The sequence below is a fragment of the Lissotriton vulgaris genome, chromosome 1_1, assembly GCF_964263255.1.
Source record: "Lissotriton vulgaris chromosome 1_1, aLisVul1.2, whole genome shotgun sequence".
Lineage (NCBI taxonomy): Eukaryota > Metazoa > Chordata > Amphibia > Caudata > Salamandridae > Lissotriton > Lissotriton vulgaris.
The window spans coordinates 563,145,337-563,165,743 of NC_141685.1; positions in this window are offsets into that span (position 1 = coordinate 563,145,337).

Sequence of the window (20,407 nt, forward strand, 5' to 3'; positions counted from 1 at the left end):
GGAGTGTTCATTTATCAAGTAAATCTATAATTTTTCTCAACATGGCTTCGTAATTTAACCTAAATAAATCTGCAAATTGATTTGAAAAAATATATCCCCAGATATCTTACCGGCGAGAGAGAAAGAGCTTGTTGTTTTAAATTATCTGGGAGAAAGTTATTAGAGACATTTAGGGCGAATACGTCAGTTTTTTATCATTAATTTTGTAACCTCCAATTGCCTCAATCTAAGCGAATTCTCTTAAAATTGATTCAATTTTTTGCCTTTCTGGTACCAGGTACAGTATGACATCGTCTGTAAATAGTTTTAATTTTGTCATTCACTCTATTGGAGTTTTTATTTCTGTATTTTCTCGAATCCTGCACGGCCATGGTTCAATAATAAAAGTAAACACAACTGGAGACAGTGGACACCCCTGACGGGTTCCCTGTCTTATATTTATTGCACCTGCCAGGTTAGAATTTATCCTAATCTGTGCCACTTGATAAATATTCTGAATCATAATTATAGTCTGGGGAGAAATACCAAACCTTTCAAGACCAAAAAATCATTATCAAGGCGGGTGTTTGATTCATATTAAAAAAACCGATCGCTTGGAATAAATACCCCGTATTAGATGCCATTGACCTGCCAGCTATAAATCCAGTTTGATCTGTATGAATCGCATATAGGGCTACTGGAGGAAATTGTTTAACCCAAAGTTTCATCAGAATCCTATAGTCTGGATTTAAGAAATTGATTGGCCTGTATGAGCTAACATCTCTAGGGTTCTTTCCCTTCGTAACAAAACTGACTATTGAAGATTCCTTGAAATCTGCTGGAACATCACCTCCGGCCATAACATAATTAAGAAGCTCCAGCAGTAATGGTATTAGCTCTTCCGAGAATGCCTTGTGAAATTCAATCGGAAGGCTGTCATTTATACAAGCCTTACCTCCTGGCATTAAGGTAATGGCTTTAGAAATTTCAACACCTGAAATATCAGTCATTAATGCTTCTATATGCTCTCTATGAATCTGAGGGAGTGTTAAACCCTGGAAATAATGTTGAAGTTCTTGATTTGATATCTGGCAATCAGTTGTATACAATTCCTTATAATGATCTAGAACAAATTTTGCAATTGCATCTTTTTTTGATGCAAAATCTGTGTCCTGGGAACCAGCACTTCATCAATTACTGCTGCTTCTTGTTTTACTCTGGTAGACCATGCCAGCAGTTTTCCTATCATCTGACTTTCCTCATAAACCCTCTGCTGGTATAATTGCAAACTACAGATCTCTTTCATACTAAAAAACGCCCTCAATTCCTGCTTGCTTTAGTTAGTTGCTCCCTCACTCGATGACCTCCCGCAGAGAAGCTATTTTTTCTTAACAAGACAGCATCAACGGCTTGCTGAAGTTCTGTTATTCTGGGCTCTGATTTCCTCAGACATGTAGGTGATCATTTGCTCTCGTATTTAGGCCTTAAAAGCCCTCCAGATTGAAAAAAACCTTGCAGTACCCTTATTGACCTGAAAAAACTCCTTGATCCTTTCTCTGATCTAATCCATTGTGGGTTGGTTATCAGAAGTCTATCCATTTGCCACCTGGATTTTTCTATTCTTCCTAACTCTAAATCGATTTCAACCTTTAGCAGAGAGTGGTCTGAAGAACAATTAGCCCATATCTCTGTATTTAATCATATCAAGGAGCGTGAAATTAAGAAAAAAATGATCCGGCAAGCGGACTGATGTTGGCGAGAATATTAGGTATACTGCAATGCTTCACTATGAATCTTCCACCAAGGATCAACAAGTTGGTAATCTTGTTTTATTACATCTATCAGTTTTTTTGGTCCTCTGCTTTAGCTGTTTCTTAGCTTTATTAGATGTATCCATTTCTAAATCTTGGACAAAATTAAAATCACTGCCTAAAATTATTAGACCCACTGCTGCTCTAGCTAAGTCCTTCATCCTTTTGAGAGCTACAGGGTCATCTACAACTGGTGGATAATAATTCATAACATTTAGAATATTGCCATTCACCCTTACTATAAGCCATATCCAGCTACCAAATGGATCTCTCTGGATCTGAATAATTTGCCAGTTTATGCCATGTCCAAAATAAATGGCCACCACCCTTATTGCTGCCTGAGCAGATGCGAAATAAGCCCCAGAAAAAACTTTAGGAATATACAGTTTTGGTGTATTCGTCTTAAGATGAGTTTCCTGTAAAAACAACATTTGTCGTGAAAATAGCGCTAGCCATCTTATTAATCCCCCGTACTTTTGCTTGTTGGAAATGCCATTGACATTAATTGAAATAATGCAAACTCTATACCCCATTGCTACGACTATTACTTAAATCAAAAACGTTGACAAAAATATATTTACTTCCAAAATATTGCATTCCCTACCTCTGCTAATTTATTTAAATTTGCTCCACCACCCTCCCCCAGTGCCCAAACCCCCGCTATGGCCCTCCCAGTGTCCAACCCCCCCACCCCCCCAAGGGAGGACGAATTGCCCACCCTACCCCTCCCCTTACTACTCAGGTGATAATCCCTTTTGGGTGCCATGAATTTGCACCCTAGGATGATCTGACTCTCCCCCAACATCAAAAAAACGATTTTCCACCCTTTCCAAGATTAATCTATGACATCTTAGATATTTCTTGTAAAAGCTGCTGGGCTTCTTCAATATTGGCAAACATGTGGAATTTGCCTTTTACCAGGACTCTTAGTTTTTACTGCTGTGCAATTGAGGCCGGTGCACCCTGAGCTTTAAACAAATACAGTAGTTTCACAAACTCTTTTTGCCGACGCGCCGCTGCTGCGGATATGTCGGAGAAAATACGGCAACTAAGTCCATCTGGGCTCGAAAATGTCTTTGCTTGGATAGCTTTATTGAGTATTTGATCTTTTATACGATAATCAGCAACGTTCACCAAGATTGTCCGAGGTAACTTGGAGTTAGGAAAAGGTTGGGATGGTACTCTGTGGGCCCTAGTAATGTTGAGGTCCCCTACTAATTCTGGAATATCATTTTTTTTTAAATAAATGTCCCAACCCATTGGATTGTTTGGGATCCTTCACATCCCTCCAGAATGCCAACTATACGTAAATTGGAACGCCTAGAATGGTTCTCAAGCTCCTCAAGCTTATTCTCGAGTGTGGCTTTTTCCTTTCTAGCAGAGTTCACTTGCTGCTGCATCAATTTTATTTGATCCGCTGACTGGGAAATTCGACCCTCTGCTTCTTGCATTCTGACCGGGAGGGCACCAACTGCAGCTTAAATTTTTGTTAAACAATGGTGAAGAGATGCTATCTCGCTACCTTGCTTGACCTTCAGCGTCCTTATCTCATCAAAGATTAGATTTAACATAGTTTTTATGTCGAGTTGCATTGAGGTTACCTCTCCTTGTTGCCGTTCAGCTAACTCTGATGGGAATTCGCCTGATGTTTCCTGTAACATTGACTCTCTACATTCATCTCGAATGGGAGGGCTGAAGCTGGGTCTGTGGCAGCGACAAAATCTGTATCCATGGCTGAGGCTGTAGCTGGGGCTGTAGCTGTGGCTTTGACAGAGGCTGCAGTTGTAGCTGTGGCTATGGCTGTGATGATGACTGAGATTCTGATTTAGATCAAATCTCTTTTTGGAGGAGGGTGACTGCTGGGGAACCCCCCTGTGATGAGTGCCCTGAGGAACCCCTCCTGGGAGTGTAAAAGGAGTGGATTCGAAATCTCCCAGGGCTACCACCTGAACCCTGTCCGAGAGGAAAGATCTCAACAAGCTCAGCGCGACTCCTCGCACTCCGCACCCCTCAAGGCGGTCCACCAAAATACTATGGTGGACCGTATCAAAGGCCGCGGACAAATCAAGAAGCACCAGGACTGCCCGTCCGCCCGCGTCCAACACCTTCCTGATTTCTTCTGTGGACTTAATAAGGGCAGTCTCAGTGCTGTGGCCTTCCCTAAATCCGTGTTGCGCCATGTCAAGCCCTTGAGAGGATCTGAGGAAATCACAGAGCTGAGCATTCATGGCCCTCTCAATAAGCTTGGCCGGCAATGGAAGTCTAGCTATGGGCCGGTAACTATTGGGGTCTGAAATGTCCAAAGTTGATTTTTTAAGCAGAGGTGCGATGGAGACTTGCTTCCAACACAATGGATATTCTCCCCCTTTAAACATTGTGTTAAAGACCTCAGTTAGCGTAACTGAGATGGGAGTGGCTGCAAGTTGAGCCACAGCAGCTGGACAGGGATCGTGGGGTGAGCCTGATTTAGTTCTTAACAGTAGTTTTGTTATTTCTTCTACTTTTACTGGGCTGAACTCCACGAATTCCGAAGGCTGTGAGTTCTTTTGTATGGATTTGTGGGTTCCTTCACTGAGAGTAAGCCTCACTTGATGTTCTAGGGCGGCAAATATTTGCTCTACCTTTCCCAAGAAGAATTTAGCAAGAGTCTCGCATAGCTCCAAGCTAGGGGGAATAGTGACTGATTTCAAAGTACTTAGGTTCGTCACAGTCTCAAAGAGTTCTTTAGAGGAATTCTTCGCGGACTCAATTTTGGCGGAAAAATAAACGCTTTTTGCTTTTCTAATCATTCCTTTGTATGTCTTAAGCCTCACTCGCCACTGCTCCAGGACACCAACCATAATTATATAAACTTCTTTCTCTAGGGTGTTCCTGCTTTTTTATTAATTCTGTGTATAAATTGTATGATTTTTAAATGATTGTATTGTCATCATATAGTCTCTGTTGTTCAGTATTCTATATGATTTTTAATGATGTTCATTAAAACTGTGATGGTTTTTAATTGCTTTTTCTCATCCCTTCCTTTGCTGTTATTTTAAGTCACTTGTTTTCCTAATATTGTAACTGCCTGGGAATTTTTTTCACACACCTGCAGGAACTCAGCCAGCCCTTCGCTCTTCCAGTCTCACTTGTACGCCACTTTTGCCACCACTACAAGCCAGAATGAGACTTCAGCTTCTGGAGGGAATCTAGGGTTTGGTGGGGCACATGCTCATTCACTGATGGTCTGAGTGACTAGTGACCTTAGACGGCCACAACAATTTGGCATTGACTCTCAACAGAGTGGTGCCACCCAAACACAACACCACATGAATCCTAGAGTCCATTTGTCACAAAACGATCAGACAACCATGCAGAATTTCAACCAATGGATTTTTCAAACTGCACAAAAAAAAGACCAATTAATCTCCACAACTAATGCTGAGCAGGGTAATCTATTGGTCTCAATTAACTCGACCCTGAACATAATGATAAACGCCGTTACTTGGCAATTGGATATGTTGGTGATTCAATTGAACGTGATTAACACCCTGGTATTGTCCATATCCAAGATGGACTGCAAATTGGACTTGCTGAATGTAGGCGAACCACCTACAATACCACTTGGTAAAGGCGAACCAGCCTGCTCTTGCCTCCCAATAGTGGAAAAGCTGGGCAAGGTGCCTGAGGTCCTAACCTGCATGATAACAGAATGGAAAAAGGCCTTCTCCTGGCCGGTAAAGACTTGCATGAAAAGCTCATATTCAGTGTCAACTGCTGCAGCAATTATGTTTGATACACCCATGCCTCTAAGTCAAAGGGAATCTACTACCAGAGAACAACTTATCCAGTCACGTGGTGCAAGCTCATCCCTCTGTACACCATTTGTGGATGTACCAAGAACAAGTGAAGACAATCCTAGTATGAATGCTATGAACATTAACCATCTTGTAATGCTGGGTCACCCTGGTCCAACCTCAACCACTGTGATCCAGAATGACCCAGCAAGCTGGGGATCCACTTCGATAAGGAACTTAACCGATTTCAAACATCAGGCAATGGTAATTAATGGCAAAACACTCAGGTCACTCAGTCTTTGGCCGATTCCAGTACTCCACTCAACTGGTCCATGCAGGACAAACAGAGGGGGAACCTCACTACCAACCATGACAACAGTAACAGAACTCACATGGAGGTCAGAGGCAAACAAATATCAACAAAATTGATTCTGACCTGGTCTACCAGTTTGAGGGACTGCTCGACCCCATACACGGATCAAACTTGCAGAGGCTGTTTAAAAATGTTCTGAATCTATCTTAGGTAACCTCTGAAGATATCGAAGGGGATGATTTTAAAATCTTGCCTACCAGCAATAGTGGCAAAGAATCGACAATATTACAGCTCAAATCCTCTTAAATAGTGGCAGAAATCCTAAATAGTAAGAAAGTAACTGCAAATATCACATTCCTACTACAGTCAAAAAGGTCCAGCAAGGAGAATAGCCAGAAAAACTACAGATAGATCAAAACCTAGTAACAACTTGAGCTGTCTTTAAGCCACACTTTCGAGCAACATTAAAAATCACTCAGGGCACGAACAGTCAACCATGCCAGGTAAATCTAAAGAGGAAACTGTTAGAAATAGGCTTTCTGGTTGACTAGGGCATGTGCCTAAGCCAGGCAGAAATCACCACTCGAGTCAGGGAAAAGGAGTTACATTTTGAAGATAACTCCTGCTCACCCCCTTGGTAGCTGGGCACGAGCAGTCAGGCTTATCCCAGAGGCAATAAGTAAAGAATTTGCACAGCACACTCACACAGCAGCGACACACTAGGCACACCAACAAGAAACTCAACACAAGACAATATAAAGTTAGCTTTGTATTAGCATAAAAACACATTAGAACATATCACATATATACACTGTGTCACTGGCACGTGGTATGACTTTACAAGGATTATATAGACTACAGGGCCAATCGGGCCACTGTCATAACATCACTGTTAGGGAAGACAACCAGTAACTATGGGTAACATTGCACTTAGTACCAACACCTTAGGCCTGAACATCAGAGCAGTACCCAGGGCAGCATTTTATGCAAAACATAATAATCACATCAGGCCCACCTTAGGCCTATACCTTATCAACAGGGCAAAGTAATACCATGAACATGTATTAGGTGCACAAACCACCTAATTGCATTATGTCCCGCCAACACCTAAGGGTGAACCTTCGGGCCAGGAACATGACAGCCATGACAGCGTGGCCTGGGGCGGAGCGCACTCCTGCCCCCCAAGGCACTCACCTGCTGTCATGGCCCTATCCTTGATGAGTGTTCCCTAAATGACTTTTCCGAGTCTCGCCCAACGGGGACTCTTCTTCGCATTGGCGTACTCAAGGCTGCGAGTTCCCAATGGCTCCCATCGTCACCTCAGAGGCTGTAGGCAGGCGCAGCACCCAAAACAAAGTATCCAGTGGTTTGACTTTCGGGAGCAGGCCCGCCTACAACCAGGCTTTGTTCTGCCTGACTTCCAGCTCTAGCTTTGCTTTCAGCTGGACAGCCACCAATTCGCCCTACTCTGCCGAGGGTGTGTAGAGCAGCCCTCCTGGCGCAATACCACACGGCAGGCTCCTGACGTTGGTCCTCATGCTGCCGCACTCTGGTGGCCCACAGCTGATGCGAGCCCATGGCAAAAGGGCCAACTCCATCAGAAACCAACCACAAATCTGATGTCATAAAACATGGCAGGGCAATCAAAGTTACTTGAAACTCCAGATCACATGTCATTTGTTCAGACGGCAGATCTCCTTCGCTTACAGGAAACTTGGGCAAGCTTCTCCACCACAATCCTGTGATTTCACAGACTGCATCAACGGCTACACGATCGAACATATTTGGACGACCCTCGGGTGGTCTCTGAATCTTTGCATCCTTGAGTGTGGACCTGGACACCAATCCCTCAAAATTCAAGATGAAGTGAGGAGGGAATGAGTTTTGCCACCAACCCACTTGTCACTTTTTTCAATACCCACAGTTTAAGATCAACCCACCTTCACAAGGCAAGTTTTTCACTTGTGACAGAATTCCAGAAGTCTTTCAAGGGAATTAAAACTCTGGATTATGTATTCACCACAGCAAAAATCCTAGAGGTCATGGTGAACTTTGAGATCCCAACCCACTCACAGAGTGACCACTACCCCCTTCTCATGTTCTCAGAGGTTAGCGCCAACAGTTTTGGAAACCTTAGGGCAGTCGCCAAATTAATAGGTGAAGAAACCAGGCCCCTAATTAAGAGGATAAAATGGGGCCCATTCAACTTGCAGAAACTTAAATAATGGCAATCTTTCAGAGGTATTTACATCAAGAGGATGAATAGAGAACTTCTTGCAGCAGAGTGGGCTCCAATTCTCAATGAAATACATCAAGTGCTTGGAAATAATTTCTTCTCTTTTACAGAACATCTGCCAACTCCTCGCAGAAAAAAAACCAGACACATATAACCACTAGTAAATTGAAGATCCACAGGCTCCAAAAAGCCTGTCAAAAAGAATGGGAAAAAACAACAAAGGAATAATTAAAAGCTCAATTGAGGACCCTAAACAAACAGCACAAACAGATGATATGGGTTAATGGGTAGCAAAAAGTGAGCAGTTGGAAACTGAATAGGCCTGTGAACATACATTAATGGGCAAACAAGGACAAGCTGAGCCATGGAGGTATCTCAAGGACAAAACACGTCCACCAACTGCCAGAATCAGTGTCATCACTAAACAGCAGTGGACTTTGCATGCACAAAATCTTTATTTCCCACAAATTCCCATCAATACTAAACCAGATTCTCCAAATACCTGCCTGGAGGCCCAAAACATAGGGTTGAGATCACAAACATTTCTGTCACTAAAATCCCAAAGAAGACAAGAGCAACATGAGCGCCAGACCCAAATGGAATGCTTAACAAGGTCTTCAAGGGGGATCTTGATCTGTGCACGTCATCCTAACCTTACGCTATCAATCATGCCTAGCAACCAAGCAAGTCCTGGAGAGCTGCAGGGGCTCCATCCTGAACCCCATATAATGAAATGTTACAGGAGCTACCCATCTACGTGTCGTCTCATCGCTCTCCTTGATATTGAAGCTAATTCTTACGCCACAGTCCTACTAAAAGATCTGGAATTCTGGGAAGAAACAAATGAAATAATACCATTTACTTGAACAGGATTTAGAGCTAATTCCTCCACTCTATACAATGCAATGGCCCTATCCTATCTAACCCAGTGGGCAACATGCAAGTGTCAACTGCCGCTCTTTGTCTGTTTGTAGAATAATCATCCACTTTGACCTGGACAGCCTATGGAAAAAAGCTCAGAGACTGGGGCATACCTAGCAACTTGCTCCAACCCATCATTTCTCTTTCACCACTACTTGGGTACGGGTCAAGTTAACTCCTACAGTGGTTAGCAGGAAAATCCAGCCAGCTTATGGCCTTAAGCAATCCTGCATGTTTGTACCCTTGCTATACAATCGATACACTGCTGAGATGGGTGCAGCTTTGAAACATGGGAACATAACCCCACCCAAAATTGCACTACTACAGTCCCACTATTATAATATGCTGACAACATCATCCTACTGGAACACTCTAAAATGTCTTTTCTGCCCCCCACCAACCCCAGAACCATGGCTAAGGGAAAGGGGACCGGCTCCAAGGGCAAGGCGCCTGCGCTAAAGAGCTGCCTGCCTTGCAGCAGATTGCGCTCCCCAGGGGTGCAGGCCCAGTCCCTTTTCAGCTAGGTGTAGGTGGCCGCCCTTGTTTGTTTTGTGCAGCACCACCTCCCCTTGACCTTTGCAGCAGGCGGCAGGCCTGGCTCCGGGTACACTACCCAGGTGCATCACCGCCTGTTGGTGAGGGTGCGCCAGGCAGTGTTCGCAGACCCATAACCAACTGACCCATTGGTGCTCAGATGTCTTGGACCGGGAGCAGGACCTGCTGGACCTGCTAGGTGTCGAGGTTTTGGGGCTTGGTGAGTAGCTAATACTAGTAGTATTGTGTGTTCTCTAGACCGTGTTACTGCTATTGTGAAAATAATTTTTTTCTGACTAGCAAGAATGCTGCTGCTTACATTGCGGGTAAATTAACTTTAAAAGTCTTCTGTGATTGTTATTCTTGTAGACAGAGGTGCTCGACACTACTAATCTTACTTGTTGTTTGCAACTTTGTCCTTGCTTGGGCTGATTATGTAAGAGTTTTCTTTAGAGATCTTAAGTTAGTTAATGCTAGAGAGAATCTAGTCCTTTGTCTCCATCACTAAGATATTGGTGGATAGGTAGTTTAGTTACTTAGGGCCCTATTAGGATGACAGGCTGATCACCCCCACCGGGCCGGCGGTAGTAACTGCTGGCCCGACAGGAGCGATCCGCCCGCCTGCCATCCATACAGCAAAGACCCCCAGCATATTATGATGGCTGGGAGGTCCACAGCGGACGGAAAGACCGTCCTCCGCTTTTCTGCCCGGTCGACAAGTCGACCGGGTAGAAAAGGGTTCCATATGGTGGCGGTGTCTGTTAGACACCGCCAGTCATATTACAATGGGGGTGGAAACATGCCTTTCCATGGCGGCATTGCTGCCACAGGGAATCTGGGGGGTGGGGGTGCACTTGGGGGGTACCTATGGACCCTCTTGCTTTTCAATGTACAATGTGGCAGGCACCGCACGGTGCCTGTCACGTTTTGCATTTAAAGGCACAACTTGCTTTTGTGGCATTGCGGCAGGCGGTGCTTTCAACAATGTTACAAATACGCGATGCGCCCACCAGTGTGGCGGGCGCATCCTAATTGTGGGTGCGGGACTGCCGCAAGCATTGCAGGCAGTACCGATTCCCGGGGGTATGGTGGGCGGACTTTGTCCGCCCACCATACTAATGAACCCATAGTATTAGTTTGTAATTTTTAAGTGGTCTGCGTGACACATCCTCCGTCATGTCACGTTTTGTTGAGTGCTGCTTACTCCAGTCCTTAGTAGAACCTTTTTTAGTTTTTTTAGTGTGGGAGCAATAGGCTAAGCAGAACATCAGCAGCAAGCAACCAACCAACAATTTGGTGTATGCAAAAATGTATGCATGGGTCCTCCATCAATGCATTTTTGAGGACTAAAATAAATGGAAATGCAGACTTAGTGAACAATTGGCCGGTCTGAATAGGTGGGCTAGGTTAGGTGGTACTTAAGCATAGTATTCTGGAATCAGAATGGAACACTGGATTAGTGTTCATAAATAATAACTAGATGGTCTGGAAATCCCACGATAAGTCTACCAGTCGATCATATTAGATAGGTCAATTTTATTGTAATTTTTGTTTACAAAAATGTTTTTGAGAATTTTTTTAAATATTTTATTTGTTTCACATGAATCATTAATGTTTGTCTCTTTCTTTATTATATCTTACATGATCAGCACCCAGGGGCAAGAAGGCGGGGTTGGAGCAGCTGGAGAATGCCAGCGTCAGGACCAGAACCGCTACTCTACTTAGGCCTCAGCTGCTGGCCCAAGTAAGATTTCCTGTTGTTAAAATTGACATTTATATTTCCCTAACTTTTACTGCACCTTATTTTTTCTGAACTATCATTTCCGTTTCCTAATTCTATTTTTTACCAAATCTTCTTCTATCTTGACTGTTTCTTCTAAATTCTTGTTACCCCTGCCTCTAACTGCCTCTGCTATGACTCTCTGTAAAACAGATATTATTAGTCTGTCTGTAGCTAAGCTTACCCAGTTGACCACTCTTTATTTAAACTGATTTATTAAAACTCAGATTCACCAATAGCTCTAGCCACTTTGGGTTGGCCTCTTCTAGTCTTCTTAATCTTGAGAGGCTTTTCGGCAATTCCCACCAACAAAATGCCCAACCAGATATTTTACTATTTTTGATAGGATAGGACATAAAAATAATGGACGCTGCCAAACACACACTACAATCGCGTGTTAAGCCACAAACGCTTGATATCTCGATCTTTTACGGTCTACATTTACATCCCTCGGCCAGAGTCAGGAGGGATAGCAGACCGTGATCAAGTCCATGAGGAACAATTACATAGAGTCAAAGTGAGTCCGCCTTTGTCAGTCTTACATGTTGTTCGTCATAAGTTTGTTTAATTTAATTTATGTTAAGTTTGTTTCTGTAAGAAACTTCACGCGCTAGCACTGATAAAGATAAAGATAATGTCTCACATCAATGTGCCTATATGCGACCTTACTTTTATCACTTTTTAAGACCAAATCAATTTTCACTACTTTAAACAACGAGCGATGCACCTGTTACACTCATTATACTCCTATATCACTGGGGCACAATGTAGCCACGCATGGTTAAATCATTAGGCAACAGGCATGCCATTTTCTTCGTCATGTGCATGATGTCTAAAGCCTGTATAGAAGAGCGCGCCTAGTCCTCATGATGGTATGATTTTACAAGCATCTGGCAACTTCTATATGTGTGTTTTTTTACAGGTACTCCAGACCTTGGATCTGTGAGTAAAAACAATCCACTACACTCGCAGCACACTTTAGGGTGTGTGCTGATACCTATGCACCAGTGACCAACTAATTTTGGGTCACACACTTTTTGGTCCTGACGAAAGCCCTCTTAACTATCTAAATGGCTGAAACTAGTAGACCTAATACTTTGTAAATGGATACAGAGGTACCTAAAACCTCAAGTTGATCCCCCTATTATTATTTTGTACTCATGTCCTAGGGCTCTTCCATTAAAACTTTTAAAAGGGTTCCCTACAGACATTTTTATTAGGTAACTTTCACTTCACTTCGCACTTCACTGTAGTCACACAAACAACCTGCTCACCTGTAACTCAGGTGTTAAAGCACAGCTGGATTGCGCTAGGCAATCTAGCTGGGCCAGATGATGAAGCATGCCACCTACCAGGTAGGTGGGTGAGGGGTTTCCTAAAACATCATGCAGTTGTTTGCGCTTTCCTTGATCCCCCTTTTTGCTAGGTTTTTGTCACCAACAATGACTCCATGACCTTGCAAAGGATTTGTCTACTTTGTTTATAATAAACTGCTTGGGGAAGAGGACAAGTTCGCTTTTTTCCTTACTCTCTCATTTGGTTAAGAAAAGGATAGGACATACTACTACTATTAGAGTCTACTCTACTCTAGCACCCGATTTGTAGTGGCGTATACGGTATATGTATGTATTTTAACTTTTTTTTCAACCTTGCTAGTGAAAATAGGGGGAGGTGTATATGGCATCTAAAAAATGTGTAATGTTTTTTCCAGGCGTACTGACCATGACCACCAGTGCCAGGGCCAGCAGTAGGGCAGGCGACGCCAGTCAGGAGGAGTCAGTGGATGCAGCAGCTGCCAGAGGGGTGGGTGAGCCAGCAGCAGTGGCAGGCGGTGGTAAGCTATACTTATATTCCTTACTTATTGACAATAGTTACGCACTCACTGCAAGGGTGTTGTCTAAGTTGAGAGAGACTAAGTTGTGAAAAACGTTTGAAGAAGACAGCCTTTACTAAGCATTAGATCAATAGTATTAGCGGCAGGAGTAGTTGATGTTACTAATGGCCTCTTCTATCTGACTTCAACGCAGCTGTGAAAGTTTTATGGAGAAATGACCTTTATGGATGGGTTGAATAAAAAGGGAAAGAAGGATTGACGGAGGAAGGAAGGGCAAGATGTAATATATATGACTGGCAGAGAAGGGTGCGTGGGATACATGCATAGGTGGCTGATAGGAATCAGATGCATGGGTGGTTGAAGGATGGGTGGAAGGTGAAAGAGAAGATGTCTGCCTGGGTGGGTGAAACTGTATGGGTGGATAGCAAGAATCCTCCGGGGTGTTTCATGGGTCAAAAAGCATGCAAAGAAGAAATGATACATGGGTGGTGTTTTAAAAAAAATGTTTGTTGTTGGTGAAACAAACTAAGGTTTGTTGAGAGATTAAAAAGAATGATAGACATGTTTACTTTGAATGGATGGATGCCTGGGTGATAGTAATCATAGATAGCATAGGTCGAGACGAAGAGTCTTTGAAGAGATTGTTAAAGACAAAGAGACTGAACAAAAGTAGCAAAGCCAAGGAGAATAGAAGTTGTATTTTCAGAATACTCCCTTGACTCACAGTAGTTTGCAAACATAGCATATATATTTTTTATGTTGTTATCAAGTGCCTCCCTCTGACTCCGAGGCCCAGTCCTTTCCTGTGCTAATTAATTTTTGACTGTGTCTGACTGCCGTGGGTGGCCTATTAGCTGCATGGTTACACAATCAATCAAAGTAAAGTACCTCATGTCTTCCCATATATAAGCAATGATCATTTGGATCAGATATCATCTGCCTTGTTGTAGTATAGTAGTCAGGGCAGGGTGAAAGTGAAATTGAGCAGTTGCCTTTGAGAGTATTGCCAGTGCCACACATAATAGAAAAATAAGATGATTGTGTAGTAGTCAGCTTCCCCACATGCAGACAGTAGTAAATAAAACTAATGTGAGTCTGCGTCACAACGAGTATGTGTCTTGGGCGCAAGCTGACTGAGCTGGCATGCCGGCTACAACAAGGTTATTCAATTTAGATAAACAAGAGAGAAGAAGTAGACTGGTGTACTCTAGTGAGTCCATAGTGCTTTTATAATGTCTGAAACTCCCACAAATGTTAGAGGCAGAGGAAGTGGGAGGTTTGATGTTATGTGCTGTGCTTGCTAGTGCTACTGTGGCACTATGTTTAGAATACAGGAAGCTTTATTGTAGATAGTTACAAGTAGATAAGATCTTCTCAAGCAGCCCCAACAGGAGCTGCCTGTATGCTGCTCAGCCTATTCTCAACTGTCACTTTCAACCTCTCAGGCACCCAACATTCCAAACGCATCATCACTCCACCATTCTACTGAGCACACAGCACAAACACTGGCTAAGCAGGAGGTGTAAATTACATAACAATAACAAGGGCAGAATACTACAAGTATATTGGTTACAATATTATTTTTTCTTCTTGATATAGATACTCCTTCTGAACCAAAATCATCTAAACCGGAGAGGAAGGAGTTTGCAGCCATGGCCCAGCACAAGAAGCTGGAGTGCATCCGTACAGAATACCGGCGGCTGGTGGTTCTGGCGGAGGAGGAGGAGGAGGCGGCAGCAGCTGCAGCCTCCTCCAATGCCCCGGGCCCCAGCCAGGCCCCTCCAGCGGTACGGCACGCGGTCTGGCAGCCGCCCACCGCACTCCATCAAAAACTGCTGCCCCCGTGGATGCAATTGTCGATCTTTTAAACGCTGTGCGCTCCTCCAAATGGTGCGCCTAGAGGAGCAGGTAAAGGAACTAAAGCAGGAGGTCCTGGCGGTTAACCGGCGACTGTGAGCCCGCTGATAGAGACATCCCATTGGACTTTTTTATTCCCTTATTTAGTGGATGGGCATTGGGCACACGTTGGGGAAAAGGTGGGGGGGTTATATGGGCAATTTTATTTTTGAATGGACAGTGGTTGGACTATTCTTTTTGGACATTGGTTGGGGTTAGGGAGAGGGGTGGGTCAGGTGTTGTGGAATTATTTTTTACATAGTTTATTTTTGTTAGGAGATTAAATGATATTCATACTTAAACTTGACATATGATGTAAATGTTTTGTGGGGGGGTTACTCTTTTACGCCACACGTTTCCTTTGCTGTTGCAGGGCCACAGCCTGTGTTTGATTTAAATAATCTGCCAATTTTTTCTAACATACAAACAGATAGCTGCGGTACCCTCACTGAAGACCAGATGTAGGTGGGCAAACACCGAGCGCCAATGCTGGAATTTGCAGAATTTCAGCGCTTGCGACCGGTATTTGGCTGAGCGCAATGTAGATGAGTTGAAACCTACTAGCAAAATAAGGAATCGCAAAATTGTGATTCCTTATTTTGTTCTTGCATTTAAGGAATCGGTAATTGCGATTCCTTAAATGCAATGTAAGTAGCACAAAAGAAAGTGCACTTTAGCCTTAAGGAATCGCTAATTACTACCAACTTCAAGTTGGTGGGAATTTGCGATTTCCTTTAAAAAAGCACTTTTTTGTTTTTTATAAGCGCCATGTGGCACACATTCATGCCCTTAGGGCATGTATGTGGGCCACATGTGCACACATACACATTTCAGGGGTGCAACAGGGTGTCCTTTTGACACTCTGGCACCCTTGAAATAGCTCCCGCTATTTGCGATTCTTTAATAGCGAATCGTAAATAGTGAATATCTTCCCATTCATTCCTATGGGCCTCCTAGCCCATAGGAATGAATGGGTAGGTAGTCCTTATTAGCAAATTTCAATTTGCAATTTGTTATTAGGAAATAATAAGGAATCGCTAATATTTTTGCGATTCCTACCTACATTCAATTTAGCGAGTCCTTAATAGCGATTCTGTAAAAATCGCTATTAAGGACTCGCTAAATTGAATTTACCTACATCTGGCCCTGAGTGACTTGTCCTATTAGTACTGTCAGTCTCTCCTCCTAGTCTATGCATTATTCAACTGGACTCAAGTGTGGCAGTGTGTGAATTAATGCATTAATTTCCATTATTAAGTATGCCTCCCCCAAACTTCTTCTCTTACCTGTGATGATGTTTAAATGTAGGTACTGAGATGGCTGCATGATGATGATGGTTTGGTTTCCCAAGATGCCATGGTTGTGGTGGTAGTAGTAGACAATGGCAGTAGCATTTTCAAAAAAAGAAAATGAGACAGTCAGTTGCCTTAAAGAGACTCTGGAAGGAGTAGTAGAATGAAGTACAGTACAGCACACAAGAATACTGCCAAACACTGAACCCTAATAATGCTGATTAGCAATAAACCATAATGGTGGTGGGGATAGCCTAGCACAACAACAAGTTACAAACTGCAGTTGTGTTGAGTCACTCAACACAAGCGTAACATTTAGTGCTATAAAAGGAGGATGATGAATCTAACTGATGCAGGCAATTAAATATGATGGATTATGTTCCTTTGGAAAAAAATTGACTTGCAAGTATACTGAATATGGGTGGGCAAGCAGAAGAAGAAGAAGATCCTCGCGCTGCCTTCAAATTGAATTGGTATTGCTTTCACAACATCCGCCCCACCAATTGTGTGATCAATTGTTGGTGTAAATTTAATTTAATCACATCTCAATATAAATCACACAGCCCGGTGGAAGAGGGTTAGGGTTTGATGAATGGTTGGGAAAGGGTATTTGAGGGAAATTTTGACAAAGACAAACAGTACACATGTACAACAACAACAACAACACACACACACAATCTTGGCAGACGACCATCAGATTCATAAATCTGTTAAAGAAGATAAAGGAAATGCATGCATGATGATGACTTGATGGTTAATGATAAGTAGTACTAACTAGACTCGTAGACAGTACAGGGCAGCAGTATATTATTAATTATTAATATGCTATTTGCTTTGACTGTCTGCCCTCATAGACAGAGACCCAAATTACATTCATGTTATATTCTGTTGTACCGGCATTCCTTTTATAAAGCTAGCAAAGAAAATTAAAAAATAGCTGTAGGGATCAATAAGCAAAGAACAACAATAACAACAACACACATTCGTAATGATTGAAGAGAAACAATGAATCAAATTAATTAAAAGATGATCATACTAAAGTTACTGTCAAGTCAAGTATAGACTTTATTTCGGTTTTGATTCAAACCATAAAAGTACATATACAATACAGGCAATATAAAACACAGTAATTAGAAAACGAGAGCAATAAAGTGCAAAAGTGCAAAGTACAGCAGGTTCCATACACAAAGAATTCATTTAGAAAGATAATTAAGTCAACAAAGGTACCATCATTGGTCCAAAATATTTCTCAGCTTGACAGTCAATTTTAAGAATTCAGTAACTTGGAGAATACTGTCACTGTGCAAAAGTTGCAAGTACATTAATGCTGGTCTGATCTGATTAAAATTGAGTTTCTTTAAAAGATCTACCAGATAGCGTTTGCGCAGGTATTCATAAAATTTACATAAAAATATAAAATGCAGCATATCCTGTGGAGACTTGCCGTCACAGCCACATGGAGCAGTAGGTTTGTTAAAAACATCATTTTTTGGTCTGAACAGCAGACGAAAAAGATTTAATCTAAACCTTGTTAGCAGGAACTTCTCATGAGAAGTCAGCTAACCCGTCAAATAAGGCTTCATCATATCACATGTTTTTAGCATAGCAAATTTTCTTACACTGGGTTTCAGGAGCTCCTCCCCTTCTCTTTTGAGCTTTCTGTCCGTAAGGAAGGCACGCTTAACTGCCTCCACATCACCCTTTACAATCCCGCTCGGGTTCTCAAACAAGTCCAAACACCCGAGCCTTGAAAAGTTGGATTTCAAATATTTAAACCAGGGGGTGCCCATTGCCTTTTCCTGTGACAGGAAATCTCTCACAATCAAATGGGTCAGTGGTATGTCCTGATTCAGCCACATTTTTAACCAGCAAATCAACGGGCGTGAAGAAAAAATATCACATAAATATTGTGACCCTAACTCTTCATGTACTACAAAATTAGATGTACCTGCTGGGACACACAGGAGACGTTTCATGAAAGAGTTTTCAACAATCTGTAGTTGTTCACCGGCCACATAGCCCCATATTTCACTACCGTAATCAGCGGTTGCCACTGATTTTGCATTGTAAAGTTTCAGCATAGCATTAGTAGGTTTTTTCCCCAGTTTTGATGCAAAATTAAAAATGGTAGCATTCACCCTTGAATATTCCCTTTTCTTTTTGTCAAGATGTGGACCCCAATTAAGTTTGGTATCAAAAAGGACCCCAAGGTATGAGAATGTTTTCGAAATGAGGATTGCTTCATCATCTATTTTAAATAAAAAGTTCCTTCTTGGTTGTTGACCAAATTGCATAACAAAAGATTTAGAATTGTTAACCAGGAGGTCTCTGTCCGTCATGAATGTTTTAAAAGCATTTAGTAAAGCTTGAAGACCCCTCTCGGTTCTAGAAATTAAAACTGCATCATCTGCATATAAAAGAACTGGAATACCCCGCCTGCCGACTCTGGGACAGTCAGCCTTTACATTCTGCAATACGCTATCTAGCTCAATAATATAAAAATTAAAAAGAAAGGGGGCAAGAATACATCCTTAATGCACCCCCTTTCTGATGTTAAAATTACCAGTTACGCATAGATCTTGAGAATACCTAACATTAGCACTAGTATTGCTATGTAGACCAACGAGGAAATTGACAATCCCACTGTCAACACCCTTATCCCTCATGGACTGCCACAGTTTCCCCTGTTAACACAGTCGAAAGCTGATGACAGATCCAGTGAAGGCGAGGTGGACAGTACCCTTTTGGGCAACAGTGTACTTGCTTAATATTAAAAAGAGGTTAAGGCACTGTGTAATAGTAGAGTGTCCACTGCAGAAACCATACTGAGAAATGGAAATAATACTATTTTCCAACGCCCAGTCAGAAAGTCTCTGCAGTAGGATTCTACCCACTATTTTAACCATAGAGTCGATTAATGAAGTAGGTCTATAACAAAGAGGGCTACCCTTATCTCCCTTCTTGAAAACTGGTACAATCGTGGAAACCCCCCAAGATTGTGGGCAGCCAGTGTTAGCAGCTGCGTTAAAGACAGATTCTAGTATGGCTGGCCAAAAACTGGGCTCAGACTTGTATAAGTCTGGAGGGATCCAATCAGGACCGGGTGCTTTCCCAACTGTAAGTCCTAGTATGCCCTCAATAACCTCTCCTCTATCAAACCTGATAGTATTACCACTATTGCAAGGAGGAAGATTAAGATTATCAGTCGTCGTGCAACAATACAATTGCATGAAGTGTGTTTCCCATTCCTCCTTTGTTATGCAGCATTCCAGACCATCCCCCGGGTCCTGGACCAAAAAAGGTCTCTTTACTACAGCCCTGAATCTAGAGCTACACTTCAGGATAGAGGGATCAAGAATCTCATTCCATGCCTCTTCTCTTAAAGATTCCTTGCGTCTATTGATGACGGATTTGTATTCTTTCCTGCACTGTTGAATATTCTCCTTTATTCTGTGATTTGCTGTCAGGGCTATCCTTAGATTACGTGACGCCCTAGAGCAGTCATGATTAAACCATCTTGGTCCCCCGGGTTCTGTATGTTTTGCTGGAGCTGACAACAACTGAGACACCTAGTCCGATAGGTTTTGGAAAGCACTGAGGACCTGGCATGGGTCTGACCCTTCTTGAGTACATTTTGCAATTTCTTCAGTACAAGTGTCCTTAATGTCTTTATACAACAACTCAGGTGTTATCACAGACCATTTAAGGCGCCATCTACCGTCAGTTGTGCTCAACCTGCCTGTGATACAATTCCGACCTTCCTTAGCCACCAAAGGGCCCTTCAAATGTACAGTTAATGGGTTATGATCACTGAATTCACTGTGCTCAATTATAAAAGAGTCCACAAAAGTCTGCATTGACAGAGAAAGTAAGACATAATCAATAAAGGTATCCCTCCCATGACCCTTAAAAGGGTCTCAAAACGCTTTAAGGGATCCCTCAATGACATTGTCAATGTTAAATCCAGATCATTCAGTAAATCATTAAAAACTTCCCCCTCCGCTGTATGATCCAAATGCAAGCCCTCGTAGCGGT